Genomic DNA, 17,269 nt, shown 5'->3' on the forward strand with positions numbered 1-17,269 from the left:
AGGGAAGGGAAGGAAAGGGATTTGAATGGCCGAGATTTCCTTTGTTTGTGTACAAAGTTAGAGGTGGGAAGATATGGAGGGATTTTCTTCCTCAAATTTGTATCTCATAGGGTAAGTGAAGAAGAGAAGATTGATGAGAATGTGGTGAGTTTAAATGGGGATGTCTTGTTGTGGTTTAAATAAGAAAACCAAGAACACTAATCACCACGTAGTAGGTGTTGAAAGGCACTAATTCTGAAACACTTTAGATCCATAATTCAGAGATCACTCTACGAGAAATGGTTACTGTTTAAATGATGAGTATAAGAGAGTGTTTATAGAGAGAGCATCTCCTCGGAAAGATTTCCAGAGCCCATGTTGTTGAGGGCCTTCATTTATAGATTGAATGAAGATATGGGAAACATGGTTTTGGGCCCTACATCATTAGAGAAGGCCACGAATTCGGATGAGAAAATAGGAGTCCTAATGTTAAGCACAAAAAAATGAAGTATGAAAACGAAAATTAGCCTACTTCCTACTGTCACCATACTGTTAAATTAGCAATACGGGTCGAACTCAGGGAAGCGAGTTAACTAATTTGTTCGATTTATGACTACGAGACACGGATCAACAAGTAGTTGGGTTGAGAAACTAATACTACTGTAGGCAATAACTAAATTAATGCAAGTAAAACTAATAATTACAGTTAAGACAATAATTAATACGAAGATAATAATATGACAAATTTAGGGTGTCGTGAATCACGTAATTTCTAACATGGGAATGAATTACTCTCATAATTGTATGAATTTGAGTCTTTGGCATAATTAAACGTGATCTAATTAATCTCAAGCTTCCGCTCTATTGATCAATATCGCCTTTCGTTTTAAGACCTTACTAGTGCTAATCTTCAAACTTTTCTATTATTGGCTAAACTAGTAGGAATTTAACTTAAATGTATCTCAATCCTAAATTAATCCTAATCTCAAACTTCCGTTTTATTGAAAAGGTTAATAAAGATATTTAAACTAAGATTCATTAAGCATAGGTTTAATCATAGACTCAAATTTCCCACAAATAACCGATAAAATATCATTTCATGCTTCGAATTAGGGTTTATCCCTTAACCCTAGAAAGGAAAACTACTCACTAGAGGTGCGACGAGTCATCGCTTTTGTTCTGCCTGGAATATGTGACTTCAGTGAGTATGCTACGAGTCGTGGCAAATTGGGGATGACTCGTCAATTTGTCTCTGGATTGCTCTTCTTAGATCAGTAAGTATGCGACGAGTCGTGGCAAGTTGGGGACGACTCGTCGTTTGCCTCAAGACTCCAATTGCTTTGCGACGGGTCGTGGCTTTTTAACACGGCTTAGGTACGACTCATTTCTTTCCCTTGGGGCTTGTTTTGCTCGATTCCTTCACTTCTTTAGGGGTCTTAGGCCATTTCTCCAAGCCTTCACCCACTTATCACCCCCGAAACCTAATAAAACTCCGATTTTTGCCTCAAAATTATTTAAACATGTGAGACAAAAACATCAAATAATAATATCAACACTACCTAAAACTAGGGGTGTTCAAAACCTGGTACCGGGTCGACCCGGATTCGGAAATCCGGGTACCCGCTTTTTCGGGTACCTAAAATTGTGACCCGGATCCGGCCCAGTTAAACCGGGTCGGAAACCAAATACCCGATTTTGATTGTTTCCTAAAAATTTTGTTTTTTTTCCTTATTTCTTTTAACATTTTTTTATATAATATTCAAATCAAATATCAGAATTCAACTTCAAATATTAAACATAAAATCCAACTAATAGTCTAATATAGACTATACAGTAGCTTCAAAATGTTGTAGATTCAATCAAGAATACCAACTAATTCTATCAAGATTCAATCAAGAACACCATGAATATTGAAAAGGAGTTCACTTTCATCAATCACCTTGCAAAATTCTATACAGACTTTAATTTTCTTTTTTTAAAGAGTATCTGACTTTCTTTTTTTTGCATAATTTACATATCATCCTCCACAAATTATGAAATACATTCAATCAAGATTACCAGCTAATACAAACTATATACAAGAAAGATGAAGAACATTACCAACTAATACAGTAGCTTCAAGTTGATGTAGATTCAATGGCAAAATCCAAAAAAGGGGAAAATCTAGCTAATGAAGAACATACAGACTACAATAGATTCAAGTTCAAGGCAAAATTCAACTTAACACCGAAAATGCGAAAATGGCTAAATCTCTTTGAAAAAAAAAACTTAAATTAAAACACACAAATGACAAAATCGAAAATGGCAAAAAAAATTAAATAAGTACCAAAAACCAGATTTGTTTCGGATTAAAAAAATCCTGAGAAGAAGAAGAATGGTGATGAACTGAAAGAAACTTACCCAATTAAAAACGGTGAAGAAGAAGAATAGCAGCGGTCTGGATTCTTGTCAACGTCTCAACGTGAATGGTGAAGAAGAAGCAAGATGACGGCGTGAAGATGGAGTCTGGAATCTGCCGTCTGGACGAATTTGAAGATGCAAGATGGGAATATGGGATAAAAAACGGGATTTCAAAAGGCCCAAGGTAGATTTAGGGTTTTGAAAATAATTCTTTTTTAAAAAAATAATACAAACCGGATACCGGGTAGCCGGTTTCCCAAAATTTGCGATTCGTATCCGACCCGAATACCCGGTTTTAAAACTGGGTACCCGACCCGAATTATCCAAATTTAGTAAACCGGGTAAATTACCCGGTTTTAAAAATCGGATACCGGGTAATCCAGTTCGGGTTTTTTAAACCGGATATTTTTGAACACCCCTACTTAAAACCCACTAAAACATCACATAAGGTGTAACACCCCGTAATTTATTGTTTTTCTAATGTTACCCTTTTTTTTCTTTATTTTCCTTTCCCAATTCTCTCTGTTCATTCCTTTGTTTTGCGGTAACAGTCTCTTACCCCTTTTGCTCACATTTTTCTTTTCCTTATCCATCCCATTTGGATACTCTTCTTTGCATTTTAAATCTACTAATCCTTCTTATTCTTTGAGATGTGTGTTCTTCTTGAATTTAAAATTCTGCACATCATCTTTTTCATTTCCTTCCTCGGTTGGTTTCATGGTATATAATTGCCATGAGTTCATCCTTCTTTCCTTCATGGAGGTAGAGCATTGAATATGCCTTGTGGCTACAATCGTGTCCCGAAAGTTCTGTTTCCTCTAATCGTTCATAAAAAAAACTCACAAATTCCTTTTTCCCATTTTTCATAAATCTCATTCATAGAGGTTGATTTGAATGAGTGAATGATTTTGCTGCTAACAGCCTTATTAGCATCTCTAAGGGTGGAATTTCAGTCCCAAAACCCCCAAAAAATGCATCAAGATCTGGCACTTTGGTATTTTCTGGACTTACGCCATCTTCGACGGTATTCCGGTCACCGAAATCGTAGCTAGAAATATATGATAAATTGAATGAACAAAGAAAGATTACAGCCCTAGAAATGGTAAAAGAAAGATAAATCAAGCACTTCGAGAAGCTTGAGGTCTCCTAAAATGAGTATAAACTCACCCACCAAATACTTAATAGTTTTCTTCATGATTATGACTCCCTAATCTCCTCTATTTATAATAAACTACTAACTTATCCCTCAAGTTACCACTAACATACTAATTACCTACATTACCCCTTCGTAAACCCATTATTCCTATTCTCCTCTATATATGATAAATCTTTGAGTTGTCTATGCTGTAATAATTAATGTACCTCCATCACTTTATTGACAATGCACTACATCAGTACGTATCTAGTGGTGAACTTATTGTTTGCCAGAGGAGGAGTAGAATTCAAATTAGCTCCTATTTTATATGAGAACCTAGCTTTTTTTCCCCAGAAGAGTGAGTTAGTTCGATTAAAAGCTTGCTTCATCATAAGTGGGTCAACATGTCATAAATGGGAATCCATATCAAATGCAAATGCTTTGTGGCTTGAAAGACCATTTGAAACAGATGAAATTAAAAAGACAATTTTTGAATCGAAAAAGGGTTCAGAAGGTAACAAATTCTCATGCACAAACTTGTTTTCTTTAAAATTCTTTAAGAGTGCGTGGGAGTGGCCACAAAAAGACATTCTCTCGGTATTTGTAACTGATCGACCAAGACCCGTAACCACAACTAGATAGTAAACACACACTAATGGACAATAGTCTGCCCCATAACTACAAATGATTATTCCTTATTATTCAATATTCAATAGTTATCTCATTATTACAAGGCTGTCTCTTTATATAGCCTAAGCTTAACAAACACTAAAAAATAACAGATATCCTTACTAATAAAATAGAAAGACTAACTAATAGTAAAATGTCGATAATGCCCTTGGACCCTTTGACCCAATTCATCACATTACCGACTGTCTGAAGTTCCACCTTGCCGTCAAGGTGGATAAAAATAAGCTTGTCCTTTCAGAAATTAGTTAACTTGGGTAGGTTATAGAAAAATTCAGTCGGAATATAATTCATAAAAATTAGTGTGTGAACTTGAGAAATAAAGGGGTCAAAGCTATAAAAAATGAACATATTTAGAAATGGGCTGAAATTTTCAAAAATAAATTGGCTCAAACTGTTTCCCCTTTCATCTTTAATTTCTTCTTTTCCAAACACCTTCTATCTTTCTTTCTTTATTTTGCCATAAGGTAGTCTTACCAATGCTGTTCAACCTTCCCTTTGTCTTCTCCACTAATCTGGGTCCTCTTCTTGGTTTTACAAATTCTCTTCCTCATCTGTTATTTGATCCTCACATTTATCCAACTCTCTTACCTTTTTTCCCATATCATCAACCTTTACACTTTTTTCTTGGTCATCTTCTTTTTTTACTTCTTGGTATACAATTACCGTCAATTCATCCTTCCTTTCTTGATGGAGGATGAGGTGTGAAAATCCTTTGTGACTACATTCATGTTCCGATAATTCTACATCAAAATGTTCATCACAAATTTCACAAATGTCGTTTCCCCAATTTTCATAAATCTCATTCGTCGATGTTGGTTTGAATGCGTGGATGATACCGCATTGGATAACCCCCTTTAACATCTCTGCGGGGTGAAATTTCAGTCCCTAAACTCTCAAAAAAGGCCTCATTTCCAGTCATCGAATCGTACCACTTTGATACCATTGTAACACACTGGCTAAGAATTGTAACCAAAACTAGATAGTAAACACACATTAATGGGCAATTCGAGTTTGCCCCATAACTCCAAAGGATTATTCCTTATTATTCAATATTCAATAGCTATCTTATTATTACAAGGCTGGCTCTTTATATAGCCTAAGCCTAACAAACACAACAACTATCCTAACTAACAAAATTGAAAGAGCAACTAATAGTAAAATGTCGATAATGCCCTTGGACCCTTTGACCCAATTCATAACAGTATTCAATGAATTGTAAACCCTGTCACTGTATCAGTTCCTTTTGCAATTCAGACTTAATGCGAGCCAATGTTGTATCCCTATCGACCTCGCGTCCTAGCTGCCCCCAATAAATGAAAACTGAGCTGATTGCAGTACTTAATTCAAGGTAAGCAGCTTGTTAGTGCATCAACCACTTTGTTTTTGGGTCCAAGGTTGTAAACAATGGTTTCAGCTTCATAGCCCACTTCTGATACTCAACCCTCAATTTCCCTTTGCTCAAGTATGAATTTCAGACTTCTTTGATTGGTTTTGACCACAAATCGACGCCATTTTAAGTAATGTTTCCACCGTAGAACAACAAATACGATAGCCATTAACTCATTTTCATATATGGCTTTTTGTTGAGCTCTAGGCCCTAACAGTTGATTGAAAACCTTAACTACTTTTCATATATGGAATTTTGGAGTAAAATACCCCCTACCCCTTGACCTGAAGCATCGGTCCTAAAACACGCATCTGAGTTATGGCCACCTTGAGTGCCTCAAATGCGGCTATAGCAGCTGTAATCCATGCATAGTATACACATCTTTCTTTAGTTGGGCAGTCAAGTGTTGTGCCTTTTGAACATACCCAACGACGAAAATAGCCTGTCAAACCCAAAAAATGCACGGATCTCTTTAATGTTTTTGGGAACTGGCCTGTGTATAATGGCTAAAATTTTCTCAGGATCTACTTCCATGCTTGAGCTGAAATAATATGACCAAGATAAGCCACCCTTGTTACCCCAAAACTGCTTTTGCTGCCATTAAAAAACAAGGAGTGCTCTGGCAAGGTTTTAAGAACTAGACCTGTAACACCCCTAAATGTCCGACTCTCTAAACAAAACCAAAACCGCAAGGGAATGGAGGAAATTCGAGTGTTACATAAAAAAAATAAAATATAGAAAATAGAACAAAGAAAAGGAAAAGAAAGGGTAAAGTTTGATTGATTTAATTAAAGGGATTATATAAAAACTTCCAAACAAAATCGTGCGGAAATTCCGGTAGCATCTGCTTTGAAATTGGACGCACCAAAAGAAAATAAACGCGCACTAAAACATAATCAAGAAGAGGCATCAACAGCCTTGTAACAAAAAATCACGGCGGAATGATCATCGCCAAATCCTCTGTCGACATGCTAAGCATGGATTGTGATTCCCATGTAAACACTTGGATTTTCAAAAACATAACTAAACTTTACAAGTCATTCAAGCTAAAGTAACGAAATATGAAAGGTCGCACGAACTAAAGCTTTGCAGCACAATGAATTACATCAGAAAGAGGGCATGTGCCTCAAGCCAAAAACATAAACAATTTAAATGCAAAGAAACTACATGTACCGTCAAAAACAAATATAACATTGCACGCTTCAAGGTTCTCACTCATTCCCCCCGTATGTAATGCAAGGAATCTCCAAAACCTACAAGATCTATCTATGATATCCCTGCTGCTCAACGTAAGGTCATAGACCAACGTGTCATAGCAGGGCCATCAAAGATGAGCCGTCAACAAAGAAACAAACAGTACACGTCAGTAACTAACATGTTATATATATAACCAACAATCAATTTCAACAAAACAAGGTGAGAGAGATATTCCAATGTGTAAGTACCAACTCTAACTACTTCTCATTTCTATGTGCTTCTCAATGCCTTCACCATTTTCTATCTTTGGTTTCATATATTCTCTTATGTGACAAGAGGCCACCATACTGGACTTTGCAAGACCCACATGGTAACACCTCAGCCAAGGACAGTGACGGCCATGCCGGTGGCCAATGGCAAAGTATGACCATACTCCCGTACAACAACCATATATAGATGATCCATGCCTCCGGAAACTAAACCAACTGGGGTACCAATCCAGTGGGAGTCACAATAACAACCAACTTAATATCTCATCCATAAGGAACTCATTCCCACTCATAAAACATAATTCACAACTTATAAATAAGGGAATCATTCCCATTCCATCTCATCTAGTCCAACATTCCACTCTTGCGACATCAAAACCCATTCTCTACCATCTCTACATACCAATCCACACTTGAACAACAACTTAATAATGTTTAACAACAATTCATAGTAGACATAATTTATATAATATTGTTATGCAAAGAAAACATATTCAAGATGCATGCGAGAGTTAGCTACTACGTGTACTTACCTGCAACTATAAGATAACAAGTCGCAACAATCACTTCGAAGGAGGTTCTTATGCCCCTCTTATGAACCGGGCACTTTTACACGTTTAAAGTAAGACTAGTAAGTCTACTTGACTTCCTTTAGGTGCTACTTGCTCTACTAAATACCCTACTTTGTTCCTTACAAGCCATAACTCATATGAATATACAATCTAATCATACACACAACATGTTTACTCACAAACAATGCCATAGATCAATCTAACTATAACATTAGTTTCCATTAAATTCTAAAACAAGGCATGTTCAAGAGGAAAAGATTCAATTTATACACTTTTGCAATAAAATAAGACTATTTGGCCTTAAATAGTATAATGTAGTGTATTACACTCAATTTCAATGCATAATGATAATGATTTTCAATCAAATTTGTTCTATTCCTCAAGGTTTGAGGTGACAACGCATAAGAACAAAGCATTTAGTAGGCTAGACATCTCATAACCATAATAAGAAATTAGTTTGGCAACAATTTAATACTAACCACAACAATTAAGCATCAACCATGTATGCATGATTGACAATGACAACACTTAATCATCGCTAGTGACACATGATTCAATAATTCTTTATTAGTAATTTTATACAATAATTCTTTATTAGTACTTTTTATCACCACAAAACCAACAACAATACTCACATTCACCACCATTATTAATCAAAAAATAACACTTATCAAAAGCGAAAATAAATTTGTCCCAATATCACAAAATAACCAAAATACATAAAAGTAATACATACTACCTTCAAATAAACAATGCATACTCATACAATGGCCATACACTCTTCCTCATACAGGAACAACCGCTCTTATCGAGGAGCATACTTCATAAGGGAAGATTTTACCAAAGATCAATCAACAAGTAACCTTAGAAAAACAAGAATAGATAATTTCATCAAAGATCAATCAACAAGCTTAGAAAAACAAGAATATACGAGAAAAGGGGATAATCGACAGATTTAAGTTAATTCCTTGGAAGAAAATGCCAATCACATTGATTAATCGAAAGGCATATCATAATTGACATTCTCACAAGATTTAAAGAAAGGACTCTCAATAAGAAAGTAGAATGTGCAACACAGAGGCATAAATAACTCAAATTGGATTAATTTGTTATAGAAGTCTAGGATGAAATCTTCACAATCAGCTTGTTCTAGCCACAAATTTTAGAACAAAAAATCTCCTCCTTGGATTACTTAATGAGGCTGGTGTCAGTCAATATAGCAGTCAAGTAACTGTTTAAAAATGAAAGAAGGCCAAGCAGAAATGGTGGAAAGAATGAGAGGAAAATCAGATGTGTTTGGAGACTAAAAAAAAAATTGATTGCCACCACGTCAATAACGGTACACTTGGCAGATGGTATTGAGATCAAATAATAATTTTGTTTACTTTCATGTCTCAATTCAATCATTCAAAATTTCTTACGATTTTCAATCCAATCCTTTTGCAAAGAAGATGATAAAGCTCTTCAAAAAATAAAGACTAAATGGATTCCAAGGAGAGCAAGGAGCGAATTTAGGAGGGAGGATGTCTATTAGATAGACAAATTTTATCCTATATGGACAACACCCAAGGGATGCAATATTAGTAATTGGGTAAACAAAACGAAATACAGAGGAAGATTTCTATAATGAAGAGCAAGATTTGATGGAATATTTTTTGGAACAATTAGGAGAGTAAGCGATGGTGTTAGACAGAAAAATAGCATTCAAAGGCATTAAGGAAGTTGTTTGAAGGGCCATTGGATAAGTCGATCGAGGCTAGAGCAAAGCTAACTCTAGTTTAAAGGGTATCCATCCCCATTCTTACTCAAATCGCATCTCATCACTTCATTCGTTTTTCATTTTCATATCACAATAACCCCCTATTTTCTCTTCTTCATTGCCTAACTCTGACTCAGGTTCAAACATTAATGAAGAGGTTGTTCCTTAGTGTGATGTTAGTACAAGGACTCAAGGAAATTTTGGACCTTAAGCATTGATGATTTTTTGTCATAAAAGAATACAGGTTCAAGGGCATCTCCTAACCACCCATACTCCAAGACCCAAGTATATTCAATTGCTTTTTTAATGTTTGTAGCAAGTTAGGAGTTGTTATCAAAATAGAAAATACTTATGAACACAATAAGAGGCAAAGGGGAGAACTAAAAAATTAGCATCTTTAATTAATCCCGCACGAGCAGAAAAAGAGGGAGGTACTAATCATGCTAAATGAAGATCATAGCTTGAGAAGCTTGGGTGGGTACAAGAAAATGAAGAAATAAAAATCTTCATTGGAAAACATGTTGTGCAAGTCAATTGGGAAGAGAGACAAAAGATTAGGTTTGTTTTCTATGTCAAATTATGGGACACTAGAGTAGCACAAATGGATATAGAGACCAAAAAATTATAATAGTTGCTTCCATGTCACTCGAAAAGTTACAATTTTCAATCCAATTCGTGCAACTTTTAAGTTGATAAAGCTTAATCTGGAACGGAATGGATTCAGAGGAAAAGGATTAAACAAAATAAGCAAATTCAAGGGGTGGAGAATGTATGGGGATTTGACAAATTTTCACCAAAATGTGAAAAGGACACGGAGCTTCACTCAATTGTGGAAAGAAATGAAAATCCAACAAGAGATTATATAGGTACAATGAAAAGGAAGATTATATGGAAAGCCTTTTTTGGAACAATTACGGGAGGAAGCAAAGATGGAGGACCTAGAAAAACAACAGTATTTGGTTGAAGGTCCAAAGATACTAATGCTCGAGCAAAAGAAACTATGATTAACAAGGAGTTTGATCCCATTCTTACATAAATTCCCAATTAAAACTTCACTCATCTTTTTTTGATGGTACAATCCCGGACTCTTATACTTCCCTTGTCCCAAATTGTTAGCTCCACTTTCCTTATTAGGATGTTCCAACTTATTAGCTATATTCCCTTTTTTAAGTATGGACCCCACCTTCCACCTACCACTAACCCACATTATCGACCACTTATTTCATCTTTTTCTTTCTCTCTCTTTTTCTTAACCATGTGATTTTACTACCACTAACAAAAAAAAACATTATTCTTAATAACGTTAATAATCTCAAATGTAGCTATAAAATTGGGAAGGAGGAAGTATCTTTATCACTACATAACTTTTAACACAAGTTTAAACACTAATGAGGTGATTGTTCTTTGTGTGATGTTAGTGTAGGATTGTAAAGCAAATTATGAACCTTGAGTGTTCACAGGAATTCAAGAAGATGGAACAAGAACAAAACAATATTTATTAACCACAACCATAAGAATCAAGATTGTTTTCCTAGAAAGTTGAGAGTTGTATCGGAGGAAGATGCAAGTTTATCGTGATCGGAAGATGCTAATGAACACAATTGAAGGAACAAATGTTCTTAGAGAACTCAAAATTTAGCATCTTCAATTAATTAATTATAGAAAAAATTACGTTGATAATCCACCATTTTCTTGATTTTCTAACAACAATCTCACATATTTATTAACCATAAATAATCCGAACTTTGAGCGCGTTTACTCATAACATAACTAGCATTATTGGTGACTTGTTATACTAGGTTAATTACCTAAATTAAAAAGAAAAGTGAAATAAACCTTAAAAGGTAACTTAAATAAAATTAGCCCTCCCTAAAACCCAGCTCCACATATCCCCAAACCCTAAACCCTAAAACCACCCTACCACAACCACTACCCCAAATAAACCTTAAACCCTAAACACCATTTAAATCAATAGCCTCACTTCAACCATCACTCTAGTCGCGCACCTTATCCACGACATTGGATTGTTGTTAAGTGTTTGACGAAGGTTGGGGAGGGAGTGCCGTTGGGGCTGGGATAGGGAGGGGGGCTCTTCGGAATTGGGGGAATGGCTGGAGAAAGTTTCCTTCGCTGGTAAGAGGGAGAAGGGTTGTGGACGGTGCAGGGAGAGGGGGAAGGGGATTGCGCTGATGTTGAAATAAGGGGAGGGGTGAGGTTGTTCTTTTTCCTCTTTTTTAAAATTTTGTTTTACTTTTTTTGGGCGAAATGACTAGTTTGGATTATTCATTATCAATCAATTAATCAAGATGTAGGACTATTGTAAGGAAATCAAGAAAAAGGTTGGATCATTATGGTTAATGTTTCCTTAATTATGAAGATGTCACAAAAGAGGGTCTCAATCATACTTAATGATAATCATATGGAGATGTCACAAAAGTGGGTCTCAATCATACTCTCTTTATTTGCTCATATCGTTCTAATATGCACAAAATTTTAACCTTTCTTCATTTTTCTTTACTACCCATTTTTTTTCTGTCATTAGCTTTATTACCCACAAAACTTCACAAAATGGAAAAAAAAAATGGGATCCATAACACACTACCTACCTTTTTTGTTTTACAAACGCAAAAGATTAAGGGTGTGAATGGATGGAAGGGAAGGGAAGGGAAGGAAAGGGATTTGAATGGCCGAGATTTCCTTTGTTTGTGTACAAAGTTAGAGGTGGGAAGATATGGAGGGATTTTCTTCCTCAAATTTGTATCTCATAGGGTAAGTGAAGAAGAGAAGATTGATGAGAATGTGGTGAGTTTAAATGGGGATGTCTTGTTGTGGTTTAAATAAGAAAACCAAGAACACTAATCACCACGTAGTAGGTGTTGAAAGGCACTAATTCTGAAACACTTTAGATCCATAATTCAGAGATCACTCTACGAGAAATGGTTACTGTTTAAATGATGAGTATAAGAGAGTGTTTATAGAGAGAGCATCTCCTCGGAAAGATTTCCAGAGCCCATGTTGTTGAGGGCCTTCATTTATAGATTGAATGAAGATATGGGAAACTTCATGGTTTTGGGCCCTACATCATTAGAGAAGGCCACGAATTCGGATGAGAAAATAGGAGTCCTAATGTTAAGCACAAAAAAATGAAGTATGAAAACGAAAATTAGCCTACTTCCTACTGTCACCATACTGTTAAATTAGCAATACGGGTCGAACTCAGGGAAGCGAGTTAACTAATTTGTTCGATTTATGACTACGAGACACGGATCAACAAGTAGTTGGGTTGAGAAACTAATACTACTGTTGGCAATAACTAAATTAATGCAAGTAAAACTAATAATTACAGTTAAGACAATAATTAATACGAAGATAATAATATGACAAATTTAGGGTGTCGTGAATCACGTAATTTCTAACATGGGAATGAATTACTCTCATAATTGTATGAATTTGAGTCTTTGGCATAATTAAACGTGATCTAATTAATCTCAAGCTTCCGCTCTATTGATCAATATCGCCTTTCGTTTTAAGACCTTACTAGTGTTAATCTTCAAACTTTTCTATTATTGGCTAAACTAGTAGGAATTTAACTTAAATATATCTCAATCCTAAATTAATCCTAATCTCAAACTTCCGTTTTATTGAAAAGGTTAATAAAGATATTTAAACTAAGATTCATTAAGCATAGGTTTAATCATAGACTCAAATTTCCCACAAATAACCGATAAAATATCATTTCATGCTTCGAATTAGGGTTTATCCCTTAACCCTAGAAAGGAAAACTACTCACTAGAGGTGCGACGAGTCATCGCTTTTGTTCTGCCTGGAATATGTGACTTCAGTGAGTATGCTACGAGTCGTGGCAAATTGGGGATGACTCGTCAATTTGTCTCTGGATTGCTCTTCTTAGATCAGTAAGTATGCGACGAGTCGTGGCAAGTTGGGGACGACTCGTCGTTTGCCTCAAGACTCCAATTGCTTTGCGACGGGTCGTGGCTTTTTAACACGGCTTAGGTACGACTCATTTCTTTCCCTTGGGGCTTGTTTTGCTCGATTCCTTCACTTCTTTAGGGGTCTTAGGCCATTTCTCCAAGCCTTCACCCACTTATCACCCCCGAAACCTAATAAAACTCCGATTTTTGCCTCAAAATTATTTAAACATGTGAGACAAAAACATCAAATAATAATATCAACACTACCTAAAACTAGGGGTGTTCAAAACCTGGTACCGGGTCGACCCGGATTCGGAAATCCGGGTACCCGCTTTTTCGGGTACCTAAAATTGTGACCCGGATCCGGCCCAGTTAAACCGGGTCGGAAACCAAATACCCGATTTTGATTGTTTCCTAAAAATTTTGTTTTTTTTCCTTATTTCTTTTAACATTTTTTTATATAATATTCAAATCAAATATCAGAATTCAACTTCAAATATTAAACATAAAATCCAACTAATAGTCTAATATAGACTATACAGTAGCTTCAAAATGTTGTAGATTCAATCAAGAATACCAACTAATTCTATCAAGATTCAATCAAGAACACCATGAATATTGAAAAGGAGTTCACTTTCATCAATCACCTTGCAAAATTCTATACAGACTTTAATTTTCTTTTTTTAAAGAGTATCTGACTTTCTTTTTTTTGCATAATTTACATATCATCCTCCACAAATTATGAAATACATTCAATCAAGATTACCAGCTAATACAAACTATATACAAGAAAGATGAAGAACATTACCAACTAATACAGTAGCTTCAAGTTGATGTAGATTCAATGGCAAAATCCAAAAAAAGGGGAAAATCTAGCTAATGAAGAACATACAGACTACAATAGATTCAAGTTCAAGGCAAAATTCAACTTAACACCGAAAATGTGAAAATGGCTAAATCTCTTTGAAAAAAAAACTTAAATTAAAACACACAAATGACAAAATCGAAAATGGCAAAAAAAATTAAATAAGTACCAAAAACCAGATTTGTTTCGGATTAAAAAAATCCTGAGAAGAAGAAGAATGGTGATGAACTGAAAGAAACTTACCCAATTAAAAACGGTGAAGAAGAAGAATAGCAGCGGTCTGGATTCTTGTCAACGTCTCAACGTGAATGGTGAAGAAGAAGCAAGATGACGGCGTGAAGATGGAGTCTGGAATCTGCCGTCTGGACGAATTTGAAGATGCAAGATGGGAATATGGGATAAAAAACGGGATTTCAAAAGGCCCAAGGTAGATTTAGGGTTTTGAAAATAATTCTTTTTTAAAAAAATAATACAAACCGGATACCGGGTAGCCGGTTTCCCAAAATTTGCGATTCGTATCCGACCCGAATACCCGGTTTTAAAACTGGGTACCCGACCCGAATTATCCAAATTTAGTAAACCGGGTAAATTACCCGGTTTTAAAAATCGGATACCGGGTAATCCAGTTCGGGTTTTTTAAACCGGATATTTTTGAACACCCCTACTTAAAACCCACTAAAACATCACATAAGGTGTAACACCCCGTAATTTATTACGTCAATATTGTAAATTTTTTTAAATAATTTGAAAACAAAATGATTTAAAATATTTATTGTCGACTAATTGAATTAACCTTTAAATATATACATTTTTTTAATTTCTTTTATTTAAGTAGTCAATGATTATTATATTATTATTATTATTATTATTATTATTATTATTATTATTATTATTATTTTGATTATTAATATCATTATTAAAATAAATCAAAGTTAGTATGGGTTAGGGTTATATTTGGGTCTTGTAGATAATATACACAAGTAGTATGAGTGGGGTTTTTGAAATTTAAAAGTAAACACTCCTCTTTTTTTTTTTTGGGTTAGAAGTGAGATTTGCAAATGAATAAATTAGGGTTTGTGTTGGGGATGAAATAGAAGGTAGTATGTACTACTTTTTGTATTTTGGTGATTTTGTGATATTGGGATAAATTTGTAAAAGCTTTTGATAAGTGTTATTTTTGATTAATAATGGTGATTTTGATGATTGATTATATTTAGGGTTGTTGGTCACTTTTAATAGTTAAGTATAAACTAATTATGCTTACGGTGGTGAAATTGATTATTGGTTACATATATAACATGTTGTTGGTTACTGACGTGTATTGTTGGTTTCTTTGTTGATGGCTCGTCTTTGATGGCCCTGCTATGACACGCTGGTCTATAACCTTACGTTGAGCAGCAGGGGTATCATAGATAGATCTTGCAGCCTTGCAGGTTTTGGAGATTCCTTGTATTGCATACGGGGGGAATGAGTGAGAACCTTGAAGCGTACAATGTTATATCTATTTTTGACGCTACATGTGATTTCTTTGCATTTAAATTGTTTATGTTTTTAGCTTGAGGCACATGCCCTCTTTTTTTATGTAATTTGTTCCGCTGCAAAGGTTTATTTTGTACGACCTTTTTATATTTTGTTATTTTAGCTTGAATGGCTTGTAAAGTTTGGTTATGTTTTTTTTGAAATCCCAAGTGTTTACATGGAACCACTATCCATGCTTAGCATGTCAACAGAGGATTCGGCGATGATCATTCCGCCGTGAGTTTTGTTACAAGGCTATTGATGCCTCTTCTTTATTATGTTTTATTGCTTGTTTTTTTTTGGTGCGCCTAATTTCAAGGCAAATGCTGCTGAAATTTCTGTACAATTTTGTTTGGAAGTTTTTCTATAATCCCTTTTATTAAATCAATTAAAATTTACCTTTTTTATTTTCCTTTTCTTTATTTTTATTCTTATTTTAATTTAAATGTAACACCCGAATTTCCTTCGTTCCCTTGCGGTTTTGATTTCGTTTAGAGGGTCAGAAATTCAAGGGTGTTACATAAGGAGCATAAAAATGACATGAATAAATGCAAATAATGGCACTTATCTATGCACAATATCTTCCTACATCCACTAATATAACCGTCCTTCATACCTTGAAAGCAAACAAGCACCCTTTGAAATTTAGGTGCTTTTGTTTTTCTCATCAAGTAAAAGTGTAAAGTTACCATTAGGGCTACTTTGTTTCAAGCCTCCATATAGCTCCCAAACTTATGATAACATTGACCCATATAACTTCCTATGTGTGGTATACTTAATTTGTATGCATATGCCTTGCTTATAATGATCTTATACGTTTTCATTACAATGTCCACAAGTTCAGTTGAAGGAATATGTGGTCGTGTCTTGAATAAGTCGGGTAACTGCTCAACAACTCAAGAAATATTAATGCCTATATATATATATAAGTATATATATATATATATATATATATATATATATATATATATATATATATATATGTATATATATATATATATGTATATATATATATATATGTATATATATATATATATGTATATATATATATATATGTATATATATATGTATATATGTATATATGTATATATATATGTATATATGTATATATATATGTATATATGTATATATATATGTATATATATAAATATATATATATATATATATATATATATATATATATATATATATATGTATATATATATATATATATATGTATACATATATATATATATGTATATGTATACATATATATATATGTATATATATATATATATATATATATGTATATATATATATATATATATATATATATATATATGTATATATATATATATATATATATATATATGTATATATATATATATATATATATATATATATATATATATATATATATATGTATATATATATATATGTGTGTGTGTGTGTGTGTGTGTGTGTGTGTGTGTGTGTGTGTGTGTGTTTGTGTGTGTGTGTGTGTGTATATATCTGTATATATATGTGTGTATATATATATATATATATATATATATATATATATATATATATATATATATATATATA

At 34.1% G+C, this 17,269-nt stretch overlaps 1 protein-coding gene across 2 annotated transcripts in view; it reads left to right on the forward strand.

Annotated features, from left to right (window-relative positions):
• LOC130799148 (uncharacterized) overlaps positions 1 to 16,012 on the forward strand; it is a 29,323-nt gene extending 13,311 nt beyond the window's left edge. The window contains exon 2 of one of the 2 annotated variants that reach the window (XM_057662236.1): positions 15,584 to 16,012. The gene's annotated coding sequence lies outside the window, so the exon portion shown is untranslated. The remainder of the gene's footprint in view (positions 1 to 15,583) is intronic. The other variant, XM_057662237.1, reaches the window with a different exon arrangement.
• Positions 16,013 to 17,269: the final 1,257 nt, after the last annotated feature.

Source organism: Amaranthus tricolor, chromosome 14, assembly GCF_026212465.1.
Source record: "Amaranthus tricolor cultivar Red isolate AtriRed21 chromosome 14, ASM2621246v1, whole genome shotgun sequence".
NCBI lineage: Eukaryota > Viridiplantae > Streptophyta > Magnoliopsida > Caryophyllales > Amaranthaceae > Amaranthus > Amaranthus tricolor.